The following is a 14280-nucleotide window of genomic DNA, read 5'->3' on the forward strand; positions in this document are numbered from 1 at the left end:
AACTCACTGAATCGATCATGGGCCATAGCCATCTGAAGAAGAGTCTTGACCCGAAATGTCACCCATTCCTTTCTCTAGAGATGCTGCCTGTACCCCTGAGTAACTCCAGCATTTTGTGTCTATATGGGCCATAGACATCAGCTTTGAAGACACATAATGTCCACGATGGCTTCCCCCGAGCCTCTCTTAAGTCCACTGCTCACCTGAGACTGTGCCCTACCTATGCATTCTCTCCTGCCACATCACTTACAACAGCCCAGTATCCCTGATGATCAGCTGATATGATCCAAACTCCATCATCACTCAACTGACACGGGACCCTTCCTCATCCTGCTGTTGATCCACCCGGGGCTCGGACCCTTTCTTACATCTCAATCTCCCAAACATCACTGTTTTGGAGCAGACGGAGAAAAAGTTTATTTCAGGATTCTGGGCCAATTTAGCAGCACTCAGTGCTCAGTTACTTGTACATTGTGCTCTGTTGAATTTTACACAGTGGTGGTTGCGCTGTCAAAATATTGCTTGATGCATTGATCGCTGCCCTACTCCCATGCCTACACAAGTGTAATTCAGCTCTTGAGCATGCTCTCTGAAACACTACACTTTTGACTTGCAACTGTGGGTCCATTGAATAAAAATGAAGGACTCACAGTTGCATGGTAATTTTAATGTGGTAAATTGAACATAACTCAAACATGAGCCATTGGAAGTGACCAGATCAGAGAGAACTGGAGATGTTTCAGCATCATGGGTTCCATCATCAAAAATGCTGACCCGGGAAAGGCTTGTTCCACCCTGATCATTCCTTCTTCTCCCTGCTCCAATCTGGCAGAAGGTATGGAAGCTTGAAAGCATGCAACACCAGACCATAAGCCAGGGTACTGTCTGATTTGTTTCTATCACATTTAAGATATTGGACTGTCAATGGAACTGATGCATCACAATGCATCATTTCTGAGAAAAACATTTCTGCACTCTGTATCTTTCCCTTTTCTCTATCAAGGTCTCACCTGGGCCTTCTCCATTGCCAGAGTGAGGCCACATGCATGTTGGAGGAACAGCACCTCATATTTTGCTTGGATAGCTTACAACTCGGCGGTATGAATATTGAATTCTCTAATTTTAAGTAACTTCTACTTCCGTTCCGCTCCCCTCCCCTCTCCCTCCTTGCTCCCCTCCCCCCCTTGCTCCACCCTAGTCACCTCAGTTCCACAGTTCTCCACATTGTTTCTCTTGAGATCACACCTTCCCGAGCCAACAATGGGCCCACCCTGCCTGAGGTCATTTTGGCCGGCCCCGAGTGGTCCTGATCTTTTTTCATCTCCAGTTCCTCACCCACCGTCTCACCCCACCCCTAACTTTCAATCTGGAGAAGGGTCCCGACTGAAAATGTCACCCATCCTTTTTCTCCAAGATGCTGCCTGACCCGTTGATTTCCTCCAGCACTCTGTGTCTACCCAAAATATGTAACAGAGTTGTTCAGTTTGCTGCACTCAATTGGCTTAACAACAGGCCCCAATTGGTCTTACCTGGCGAGTTGTGGATGCAGTTCTAAGGCTTTGAGTTCACCAATCTGGACAGGCTCTGAAGCAGGCATCCATATTTGGAGTGGATGTGGAAGGGTAGGTGGACCCTTCTCCAGGTACACTCAGAGGAGATGAGGGTGTTGGCGGAGAAAGATAAACGGAGGTGCGAGGTGAATGAGGTGGGCGCTACGGCAAATGTGTGTAGCTACGAGAAGAGGTTGGACAGACTTGGGTTGTTTTCTCTGGAAGTAGGTAAAATTTCAGGGATGCATTTTTAGGCTAGATAGTCAGTACCTTTTTCACAGATTGGAAATATAAAGTACAAGAGGACATAGCTTAAGGTGAGAGAATAAAGTTTAAAGGAGATGTGTGGGCAAGTTTTTTACACTGAGGGGGTGGGTGCCTAGAACACTGTCAGGGATAGTGGAGTAGGTAGAGATGATAGTGGTGTTTAAGAGGCTTTTGGATAGACACTGGGGATATGCAGGGAACATATGGATATGGATCATGTGCAGGCAGGTAAGAATAGTATATCTTGATATCAGGTTCGGCACAGACATTGTGGGCTGAAAGACGTTCCTCGGCTGGACTCTTCTCTGTTCTATGTTCTGTAAATGGGAAACAGAGTCGGGGGGAGGAGGGGGAGGGGCGGATTGGGGGTTTCAGTGGATGGACAATGGAATGGTTGAATATGAATGGACAGAGGCTCCCACATCAGTACTGGTGTCTGCAAACCTCCTCCTCTGGCTCCACATTAAATTTATTAAATTAAGAAACGTGATTTTTCATAAAAGTCACTGGTGGTTCTTTCAAGGGTAATTTGTTAAGCTGGAAAAATTGAGTGCAGAACATAGAATGTCTGGCGCAGTAAGGCGGAGACCAGGATGCCCAGAGCGTCAAGGTTTTCGGACGCCCTCCAAGATATCCTTAAATCACCAGGGAGAGGAGCCTGAGGTCCAGATGGGGCAGGGGGTCACTCCATGGGCCATTGGACTCCTGGAGCCAGCAGGCATACTGAGCATTCCAAATTATGGGAAAAATCAGGTCCAGCGTGTCTAAAGGGGGCAACAAATCTTAAAAAGAGTTGAGAGCCCAAGGGGATGTGGGGATCTTTCAAAAGTGGTTGGTAGCTAGCCTCATGTGCCTGCATTTGGCCTATAGCCACTGGATCATCCCTCTCCACATATATATGTATTTTTACACACACATATGTGTATTTATATATATATCTGTGTGTGTGTGTGTGTGTGTGTGTGCGTGTGTGTGAGTATTTACAAATTTATCGGAAGAAGGCCCCTGTAATCTGAAATAAACTGCCAAAAAAAAAATTAAACAGATGACAGGGCCCTACCTCAGATAAATATATCGACATAGCAAATGTTTTTGATCGATAATACTGTAAGTCCGGTACTGTGGAACGCAGGAGGATTTGGTTGAACTGGATGATAGTCTCCTAGGGTTTGATGGGAAAGGAGCTAAATGGATGCGAGATTGAGGAGTGCTAGGAGGGGGATTTCAATTTCCTTGACTGACGGGAAGAATGGAGGGACTTAAGGGGAAAGAAATTAGAAAGCAGGATAGTTGGGGAGACAGTAAAAGGAAGACCTGGTAGGGAAGGGAATTTGGTTTAGCGGAAAGATAGTAGACAGAATGGGAGGCAGATATTAAATCTCAGATCGGTAAGGATGTAAAAAGAAGGGACAAATCTAGATTGGAATGGAAGGAAAAGCTGGAATATCAAAGTGAGCCAACTTAAAACTTTAATCACAATCCAGCAAGATCCATGCATACGTCAGTCCTCATGCTGAGCTTTTAAAGAAGACACAATGCAGATTCATTCACTGAGGTGAACCCTGAGGTGAGGAAATGCAAACATTTATTTAAACATGAAAAACTGGTTCATTTTCACTGGAATAACACCGAGAAATTGTGATTGTGTAAATAAAATATGTGCAGATTGGGTCAAATTAGGTCACTATTTACTAAGGATCAATTTGACCTTTTCTTCTGCCCATGAACATTGAGAGTAGATTATCTACCTGTTGTGGAATGTGTGAAATCAATAGAATAAAATCAGGTGTTGTATAAGGAACTGTCAGATTTGGGCGACCTGACCTGCTAGAAGGTAGAGTGAGGTAGTGGAACGCTCCTTTTATATGCTCAAGGCATAGCATGGTGGCCTCTGCTAGGTCGCGTTATGACAAGAAATATTTTGACATAGTGGCACGTGTCTTTGTCCTTCAAACTTGCTGCATGGTCGACACGTGGTTGTAGGAGGTCCTATGAGGTAGTTGGAACTCTCCTTCATGCTCGAGGGAAGTTCCCGAATACTCGTGGCCTCAGCTAGGTCGCGGAAATTTTTTCAGCATGTTGAAACATTTTCCGCGAGTAAAATTTGGTTGGCATGGGTCTTTTTAATTATTAGTGCAGTGGAGTGGGGTCGCTATTTAGTTACAGGCAGTCGAGGGCAGCCGTAGGCAATCTCCTTTGCTGACCGGGCATTTTAATTGGCTCATTGGAGTTTCAGGACCTAGGAAGTCCGACAGGTAGGTAAAATGCCCCCTAAACTTTATTAAACTTCTTAAATGTGTCTCCACTCCTTCTCCCCCCACTTCTCTCCCCTTCTCTCCCCTTCTCCACCTCTTCTCTCCCCTTCTCTCCCCGTCTCTCCTCTTCTCTCTCCTTCTCTCCTCTTCTCTCCTCTTCTCTCCCCTTCTCTCCCCTTCTCTCCTCTCTCTCTCCCTCTTCTCTCCCCTCTCTCCCCTTCTCTCCCCTCTCTCCCCTTCTCTCCCCTTCTCTCCCCTTCTCCTCTTCTCTCTCCTTCTTCCCCTTCTCGCTTCCTCTTCTCTCCTCTCTCTCTCCCCTCTTCTCTCCCTTCTCTCTCTCCCCCCCTTCTCTCCCCCTTCTCTCCCCGTCTCTCCCCTTCTCTCTCCTCCTCTTCTCTCTCCTCTTCCTCTCCTCTTCTCTCCCTTCTCTCCCCTTCTCTTCCCTTCTCTCCTCTTCCCCCCCCACCTCTCCCCTTTCTTCCCCCCTTCTCTCCCCTTCTCTCCCCTTCTCTCCCCTTCTCTCCCCTTCTCTCCCCTTCTCTCCTCCGTCTCTCTCTCTCTCTTCTCTCCCCTTCTCCTCTCTTCTTCTCTCCCCCTTCTATCCCCTTCTCTACACTTCTCTCCACTTCTCTCCCCCCCCCCCCCCCACTCCGCGTACTCTAAAGGACTTACCGTTACTGTGCAGCCGTTCAGACAGCGCTCCTCCTCTTTCCCTGACCCCTGCATTCGCGATGTGTTTTTTGTGTGTGTGTGTGTGTGCGGTCGGTCATTGCAGCTCGCGGTTTCAACGTGGACGGTCGATCCAGCTTGAGTCTTTACAGGCGAGTGCCCTCGAGCTGGAAGGTCGCAGATACTCTTTTTAACTCGCCGATTAGGTCGCCCATGTGGGACAGGCCCTTTAGCGACCTAACAAGCTAAAAAGCCAAGTTGTAAAAATAACCCTACTCATCTCTGTCAGAGAACTCTTGAACTGTCTAAATGGCTTCCCTTGTTGCTCAGGTATCAAATATTGTTTTGACATTTATATCTTTTGCTAAGTATTTCATCGAGTAAGTATGGCAGTAAGAATAAGTAAGAATGTCATTGTTCTATCTGGGACATACGACAATAAAACACTTGACATATAGAGAACGTAGGCATATTGAACGAGACCCGAAACGTCACTTGTCCATGTTCTTCAGAGGAACTGCCCGACTGAGTTTCTACAACACTTAACATATTGTTGATCAAAGAATTGACGAAAACCCATATTCACTATATTTCCCTATACATTGTTTGAAGTGGTTATAATGATTACTGGAAAGAATACAGCTTCTACCTTAATTTGCTACTGCTCATTGTCATTCATTTTTAAACATTTTTAAATCCAGGTTCAGTAATTGACTGCAGAAAGATTTTACAGAACAATTTGTTCCAATTTTGTTTCTTTTCCTCCTCAAAGCATCTGGGGACATTTCACTTAAAGCGAGAGAACAAACTCATAGTTAAAAAGCTTGTCATTGCAGTACCACCTAATAGAATAAAGTGAAAATTGATTAAAATGTTTAGTCATTTTACACTGGCATCTTAAAAAAATTTGATATTTGAGAGTTGGTTGATTGTGGCATCTCCACTGATGTTTGATGTTCCACTGATAATACATAATGAATTTTACCATTAGACTATATACTTTAGTATATAATTGATACAAATCAAAGTTATTGAAAGGCTCGACTAGTGCTGTGGCATAGTAATTAGGATTTCTCTGCAAGAACAATGAAAAACCATCTCCGTGATTTACAGCAGGCCTTATTTTTAAAACACTTGACATTTAGTGCCTTTAATATAATAAGGCAAGGCAAAATTGTTTTCCTGAAATGGGTTTGGATTTCAAGCAATGATAAGGTGACTCATGATGTGTTAACTGAGGCTGATTATGAGCAAACTTTAAAAGAAGGGCTGGACTGTGGGGCTGAAAATGATTGAAAACTGTAAGTTAAGGGCACTGGGAGAGAGGAAAGGTGTAATTAACCAAAACTTGGAAGAACAGGTAGAAGCTTTCAGTAAGGACGAGATGAAGAGATTGGTAGGGGAAGCAATGATAGACTTATAGATGAGATTGTGGATGTTGAATTGAAAGTACTGAGGAATGTAGAGCCAGTGGAGGTCAGCTTGTGGTGTGCCACCAAGCATGAAATAGAATACAGACAGCTGAATATTGGATGAGTTGTACTTTATGTGGAGTGGAACTCGAAAATCCAATGATGAGAATGTTATACTTGTCACAACTGGAGAAAGGGAATCTGTGTCGGAGAGTTTACATGTGGTACGACGGAGGTGGATGATGGGTGATCCTACAATGCATCTGATGTAAGAGTTATAGAGCAAAGGGGAAGATACAGAGTGCAGAATATAGTTCGCAACATTGGAGTGCATTGTAGCACATCAGGTCCATAGACCAATATAAGTTAAACTTTAGCTGAAGTTCAAACAAGATACTGTGATTGTGGGCAGCAGTTCCAAGAACATTGCTTGTGTTCAAGCAGTCAGAATTAAATGCTGAACTTTAGGGAGTACACAATGGCCCTGAGACTACCATTAATTCATGAGCTAGGTTAAGGGCCTGCTCCACTTTCACGGTTTAATTCAAAACCTCTGCCGAGTTTAAAGGACATTAAAAAAAACACAAGACCGTGGTAACTATGAACTCCTACAACCTTCCACGACTATGTTCACGAACTCCTACGAGTATGTCTACGAATTCCCAAGACTATTTCGATGCCCTCATTACGAGTAAAAAGTTGCAATTTCTTTCACCCCGACCATTTATTTACTCGTGGACATTTATTATCGGGCTGGAAAAAACACCCCGACTTGCCTGATACCACGAGTATCTACGGCTGGCATAACGAACCGCTACGATATACAGTATCTACAAACTCCTACGACCTCCTACGGACTCGTTACGAACATTCTGCAAGTTTGAATCAAGGGGAAAACCCGGGAGAATTCATGAATAACTCGTGAAAGTGGGACAAGCCCTTTTCTGTCTGAGTCGCCCCAAAAGCTAGGGTGTCATCTGATCCACCTCTACCTCATTGAGGACATTGGTCTATGGAACTGATGTGTTACAATGCACTTCAAAGTTGCAAACTACATTCTGCATTCTGTGTCTTCCCCTTTGCTCCATCTATCGTACTTGAGTTTGACCTGATTGTATGGTATATACGATATGGTATATATGGTATAGTGTATATATGTATGGTATATATGATCTGCAAAACAGTTTTTCACCATACCATATTCTCATTACATGTCCATACTGCCACTAACTTGCACATGGAAATCCCCATATTGCCATTCAGATCCAGTGCCAGACCTAATGTCGGATCTTGAAATACCTTGATACAGAGGTAGAGTTCAATGTTCCAAGTACAGATCTGAAGCAGTGGTGATAATATGAGGCCGATAAATGGAACGAGCCAAAAATGGAATCATGAGGTACACATGCGTTTTCTGGGTGGGGGGGGGGGGCAGGAAGGGAGATGTCAGGGGGCAGTGTTAATGCAGATAAGTGTAGGAAAGAACTGGAGATATGTTGACAATATTTCGGGCAGATGGAAAATTGAGCAAGAAAAAACAGTGCAGGGAGGTTTGAATTCAGGAGAGATGATGCAGAACAGCGTAATGGTCAAGACATTGAGTTTGGTGATGGAATTGAAGAATGGGAATAGAAACAAGCAGAGTCGAGGAGGATTGTTCACTGCAGTTGTCATCACAAGGAATGTTGTCATTGACTTTGACCACAAACTACCTCAGGCGCAACTTATAGAAACGTCAATTGTTTTCCTCTCCTTCCTAATACTGCCTGAGTTGCGAAGTCCAGCAATCCCCGATTTTGTTTTTGGCTCCATTTGATGAAAGAGTACAAGCTGGAAATGATTGCAGGCATGCAGACAATAACAATGAAATTTAAATTAAAAGGAAGTAATGCATGCCATCTTCAGAAATGGGTGTTTCTAGAATTCCCTCCAATTAGTTAAACATTTTCAGCACTTCTGCAACGAGGATTTTAAATATTGAAAGTCTCAACAATTATTAATATTTGCTCTCAAAGTTAGTCCCAAGGATGAGTAAACTGTCAGGTCATGCTACGGTACCAATATTGAGCCTCATAAATAGTTTCAAAAAGTAACCTCATCGTTTCTAAACAACCTTTTCCCATTGTCCATGCCTTCCTTTGTACATTTCTAATCCAGTGATAAATTCCGGGTAGCACCTTACAACGAATCTATACCCACGAGGCATTAATTCACTAAGTATGCTTGTGGTCAGGAAACAGACTAGATTTGCATCTCATCAGTCGCTGAAGACAGAGACTCGTTGTAATTAGAAGTATTGTGAGATAAATCTTGCTCAACTAAATCTATTTAAATCAGGAAACAACATATCATGATGCTTGTCTTCAAGTAGCCTGCAATAATTTGCTACATTTAAAATGAACCACATCAGCAATCCAATCAATATTTAAACATTTTTCTTTGCACTCTCGCATTTCTGATGCAGGAGATTAAGTGGTATGTTAATTAAACAAGATTTCTCTGAAATAATTCTTATTTAAAGATATGATACACTGAATTAAAAATAAATTACTGACTAAAAGGTTAAATGAAAACCCTGAGGAAATATCATTCACATAGGAGGGTGGGGGAGTGAGCACTAGAGAATCATGGAGAAAAACACACAAGGAAGAGAGAGGGGATGAGATAGCAAGAAAGGATGGAATACTTGCTCAAATGACCCATATTCTCTGGGTCAAAAAACATTTTTAGAAAAGAATTACGGCCAGAAATTTAACGTGCAATGCTCTCTTTTTCTGTGTTAAGCTTCTAAAGGTTTTTTTTCCCCAAAGTGAAATAACCATTTTTGGATTGTTTTGGGCCACGCTCGAAATCGAGCTAGGCATTCCCGGTCACCGTTTCTGCTGCACCTTATGTGATGGCTGCATCAGTCACACTGGGGATCTTATCATCTCCCACCAGCATTCCTTTCGGAGGACAACAGGGAAGATTAGATTTGGATCTCCTTCAGGAAACTTAAGGGCCTGCCCCACGAGCATGCGACTCCATGCGGCAAGCGCGACCTAAAGGGCCGGTCCCACCAGCATGCGCCTGCATGCGGCAAGCATGACCAAACCAGAAGCGGGGGCCGCGCGGAGGTCGAGTGAATTACATGAAGTTCGAGGCGGTGCGTACGGCAATGAGGCAGCTGCGGGCCGGCAGGCCGTTGCCGCGCAGAGTTTTTGAACACGGTCAGTTTTTCAGAGCCCCGCGTGATGTCAGGACCAGCTCCGCACAACTCCATACGGCTCCGGCGATCGAAGTGGGACCGGCCCCGCGAGGCCGTACGGCTCAAGCGACCACGTTAGGGTACCGCATGGAGTCGCATGCTCGTGGGACAGGCCCTTAAGTCTTCAAAACTCTGTGCTGGAGTGGTTCCGCGAAGCTAAGTCCAAGTGATTTTTGATTCTTCATTCCCCATGCACTCACATTCTCTTCACATTCCATCTCCCTCATGTATCTATAATCTCTATCCTGCCCAATTTAAGTTTAGGTTAACATTTATTATTGTCAAGGTAGAGTGAAAAGCTTTTGTTGCATGCTATCCAAACTGATCAGATAATACTATACATAAATACAATCAAACCAAACTCAAGTACAATAGATAGAGTGAAGGGGAAGATGCAGAATGCAGATTTCCTGTGGGAAATCTTAGTTCTCAACATTGTAGTGCAATGGTTCCATAGACAAAGTCCGCAATGGGGTAGAGGTGAATGCCCAAGCTTATGGTAGGACCATTCAGAAGTCTGATACCAAGGGAAACTGTTTATTCTGGACTCTGATGGTGTGTGTCTTCAAGCTTCTGTATCTTCTTCTCCTCGCCCAATGGGAGCGAGGAGAAGAAGACATGACCATGGTGGGACAAATCTTTGATTACGTTGGTTGATTTTCAGAGGCATTGTGGACTGTAGATGGTGTGGAACGGCGAGAAGGCTGTTTCAGGAGCAAACAACACTTGACCTATGAAATGTCCAGCCTTTGTTCTATAATCAAAATGCTTGTTGATGTGTCAATGCTACATCCTCCGCTGTGAACGGATGATCCATAGTGGGTGTGGACTCAGTAGGCCAAACGGCCTGTTGCCATGCTATATCTTTCAATCAATCAATCAATCAACCAATCAATCGATCGATCGATCGATCAATCAATCAATCAATCGATCAATCAATCAATCAATCAATATGTTTACATACCATTAGCCCAATGTCTATCTTACCAAACAGTGATTAAATGATGCACAATTTCTTCAGATGTGATCCAGTTATTGTGCAGCCACTTCCTTGCCTTGCAAATCAATAAGTATTTGTTTAAAATTGCCAATAAATATTTGCAATTTATTATCTTTTTTCCACCTTTATCAATTTATGCATCTGAATCACCACTGTAACTAATTTGGGGGAGTGCTTTGCTGTTCTTCTTTCAGAAACAATGCAACTTGAGATTTGTCCGTATTCCCCTCACCAGTCTCCTCTCCTTAACCTGTGCTAACTTGCCTACATTTTCTTGGAACATTGTGCATTCTTTCTCATAGTTTGCTAGACTTCCCGATTTGATTTCATTCGCACATTTCTAAAAGGAGATTAGATTGTGCAATAATTCAGTAACAATTGTTCAGTATCTTCCCAAGAATCAAATTCTTTTTCTGGGCCTTCTTGCTGCTGGCATAGGCAAATAAATTGGGTTCCCCCTTCACTAGTTTTGCAGGTTTATTGTGTATATTATCAGCATGTCTTTTTTTCAGTTCATCATCTGTTTCAGTGGTGCTTCTATTACACGAGACCTGTGGCACGTGTATGAACAAACAGATTGAGTGTTTCTTACTGAACAAAAAGAAATCAAAGCAAGAAAGAGCATGGAGGAGAGATTTAATTGTGGTACAGAAAACAAGGTATGATTTGGAAGTGTAGATGGAATTAAGGGAGTGGGAGTGAGAGAAAATTCAGATGGAATATAATTTAAATTAATATTTATTTTAATTTCTTTTGTCTTCAATATTAATTGTGCTCTGAGTGAACATTTCCACACCCAAGAACTGAACTCACTATCAAAATATGGAGGGGACGGGAGACACAATTTTTTGGCGGCCGCGCGCGCATGCGCACACTCACACACGCGCGCGATGCTTCGGAGGCTCAATCCAGCGCTAAGTGCAGCTCAACTGCCTGTCTCACCGGGTTAACTAACAGCCCTGTCTGGACTGACGGGATACTAGCGCTGCTTATCTGCACTAGCCATATTTCCCGCAAGCCCAGGCAGGTTAACCTGGCGGGGATGTCACCCACCTCTCAAAACATGATTTTCCGCCCTGTCCACACCAGTAGAAAAATAGTAAATTCCATGGCCAGGGTGGTTGTTCAATAAATATAATAAATTGCAGTGTCAAATTAATTTCTATATTCAATATTCCTATCTTCTTCAGTAATTTTGTGTGTGGATATACTGTAAGGGGGAAAACATACTTGGTGATGCTGGGGCAGAGATGTCATGTACTTATAAATTTATTTCTCATATTTCCAATCCATTTATATTCTGCTACCTCTGCTACTTCTCACCAAATAGTGAGCAGCCCAAATGTTGACACATTTTTTGATCAAAAGTGATCAATAGACTTTGCTTTTGACTCGGTTCTTCAAGAAAAGTTTTCTGGCAATGTATTTCTCAAAAAACTTTGTCTCATTCTCAGAATTCCTACTCGGCCAAAGAAGAAACATCTCCATTTCTATAATAGTACAATGAAGTATATTTCATGTTAACGGAAATTGATGTCTGGATGTTTAATACTTGAGATAGTGCCTGTGCAAAATTTCAATATTTGTGCTTATTTTGTACAGTCTAATATTATGTCTGATGTGACAATGACGGGGATCAGTTTGTGGGTTAATTAGAAGGGAAGGATATCAGAACCAGAAATGGTTTAAAAAAAAAACCCATTATTGGTAAAGGGGTGTTCTGACACAACTGAAATCCAGCAAGCATGTCACAACTTAGATGCTAGTTTTCTAAACTATTTTATGCTGCACCTCTGGCCATATAGAAATGGCAGTGGTACAAGCAAAGTGCTTCTTGCTGTCATCACTCAGGGTGTATCATTGTATCCTGTCTCTGGCCACTAGTGGTGCCAGCTAGCTGACTGGGGTCACTGCCCATATGGTCACGTTACAGCCACCAACAGAAAGACATCTGCACTGCCAGCACTTGAACAACGATAAGATTCCCAATGTTATTCTGAAAACCATCATGACACCACCAGCAGTCAGTAGAATTCATAAACATTCTCTAAAGAAAAAAACAATTCAGGTCCACCTTACATCTTCAGCATTCTTTCCCACTCTATTTCTCGATTCTACTCTTTCTGTGAATTTCTGCAAGAAATGTACCCAACAGTATGGCCTGAAACACTCTAAGAACATACTTCATTCTTATCTGTGTGTTATGGCTTAGCTGCTGCGGCAGCATGAATGTAATACCGTAAATTCAATGTTGACTTAGGAAGCAGAAATCATTGTACTGGTACTACTGAATATTATTTTAAATAGTTGCACCAAATTACTGGAATATTTGAGGTAGGACTGCATGATATATATACAAGAGAGTTAGATATAGCTCTTGGGGCTATCGGAATCAAGGGATATGGAAAGAAAGCAGGAACAGAGTAGTGATTCTGGATGATCAGCTATGAGATCATATTGAATGGCGGTGGTGGCTCGAAGGGCCGAAATTATATCTATCTATCTACCTATATCTATCTATCATATAAAACTATGTGGCTGGCTGGCTGGCTGTGTTTCTGCCTGACTTGTGGATGCCAGCCTTTGATTTGTTGCCACGCTAACACCAGACGCAGAAACGCCCAGATTTTTTCCATTTCGGTAGAGATTTCACTTTTCATTCCAAGTTTCCACTCCTGATTAAATTTCATCATGTTTATGTACACATTTTTAATAAAATCCTTCTCCCCTCCCCCAAAATTAAAAAAAAAGCTCACGCCCATAGAATGTTCCATCGTGTGATGTCATAATGCCCAATGCTCACAGATGTCCAATCGGAATGGATCCATTTACATATGCCTTTGCAGCAGCCCCAGCCCCAGCCCCACCCCTGCAGCCTGTGTCGAAGCGCGTCATCACGTGTGTGGGAATAGATTGGGGGTGATAGGGAATGGGGAACAGATGGACTGTCCCTACCCCTCCCCCCTTCCACTCTCTCTCCCCACTATTTCCCCTCTCTCCCCCCACCCCTCTCCCCCTCCCTCCACACTCTTCCCCCTCTCCATCTCCCTCTCCCTCCTCCCCCCTCTCCCTCTCCTCCCCCCTCCTTCCACCCCCATCCCTCTCTCCCCACCCCCCCTTCCCTCTTTCCCCCACCCCCCCCCTTCCCTCTCTCCCCCCCCCCCACTCTTCCCCCTCCATCCACACTCTTCCCCCTCTACCCCTAACCCATCTCCCTCCTCCCTCCCTCCCCTCTCCCTCCCTCTCCCCTCCCTCCCTCCCTCTCCCTCCCCCACCCCCTCTCTCTTCCCCCTCCCCTCCCTCTCCCTCTCCTCTCCCTCTCCCCACCCCTCCCATCCCTCTCTTTCCCCCCCCTCCCCTTCCCTCTCTACCCCCTCCCCTCTCTCCCCCTCCCCCTTCCCCCTACCCCTCTGTCCCTCTTCCACCACTCCCTCCCCTCCCCCTCCCCTCTTCCCCTCCCCCCATCCCCCATCCCTCTCCCCCCTCCCCCCTCCCCCCACCCCTCTGTCTCCCCCTCCCTACCCCCCCCCACTCTCTCCCTAGCCCCCCTGTCCCTCTACCCCACTCCCCCTGTCCCTCTTCCACCACCCCCCCCCTACCCCTCTCCCTCCCCTCCCCCCTCCCTCCCTCCCTCCCTCCCTCCCTCCCTCCCCCCCTCTCTCTCTCTCCCTCTCCCTCTCCCTCTCTCTTTCTTCCTCTCTCCCCCCCCCCCCACCTCCCCCCCCCCCCCTCCCTCTCCCCCTCTCCCCCCCTCCCCCCCTCCCCCTCCCCCCCCCCCTCTCCCTCCCCCCCCTCCTCCCCCTCCTCCCCTCCTCCCTCCCCCCCCTCCCCCCCCCCTCTCATCCCCCCACCCCCACTTCTCCTCCCTTCCCCCCTCTCC

This window comes from Leucoraja erinacea, chromosome 19 (genome assembly GCF_028641065.1).
Source record: "Leucoraja erinacea ecotype New England chromosome 19, Leri_hhj_1, whole genome shotgun sequence".
NCBI lineage: Eukaryota > Metazoa > Chordata > Chondrichthyes > Rajiformes > Rajidae > Leucoraja > Leucoraja erinaceus.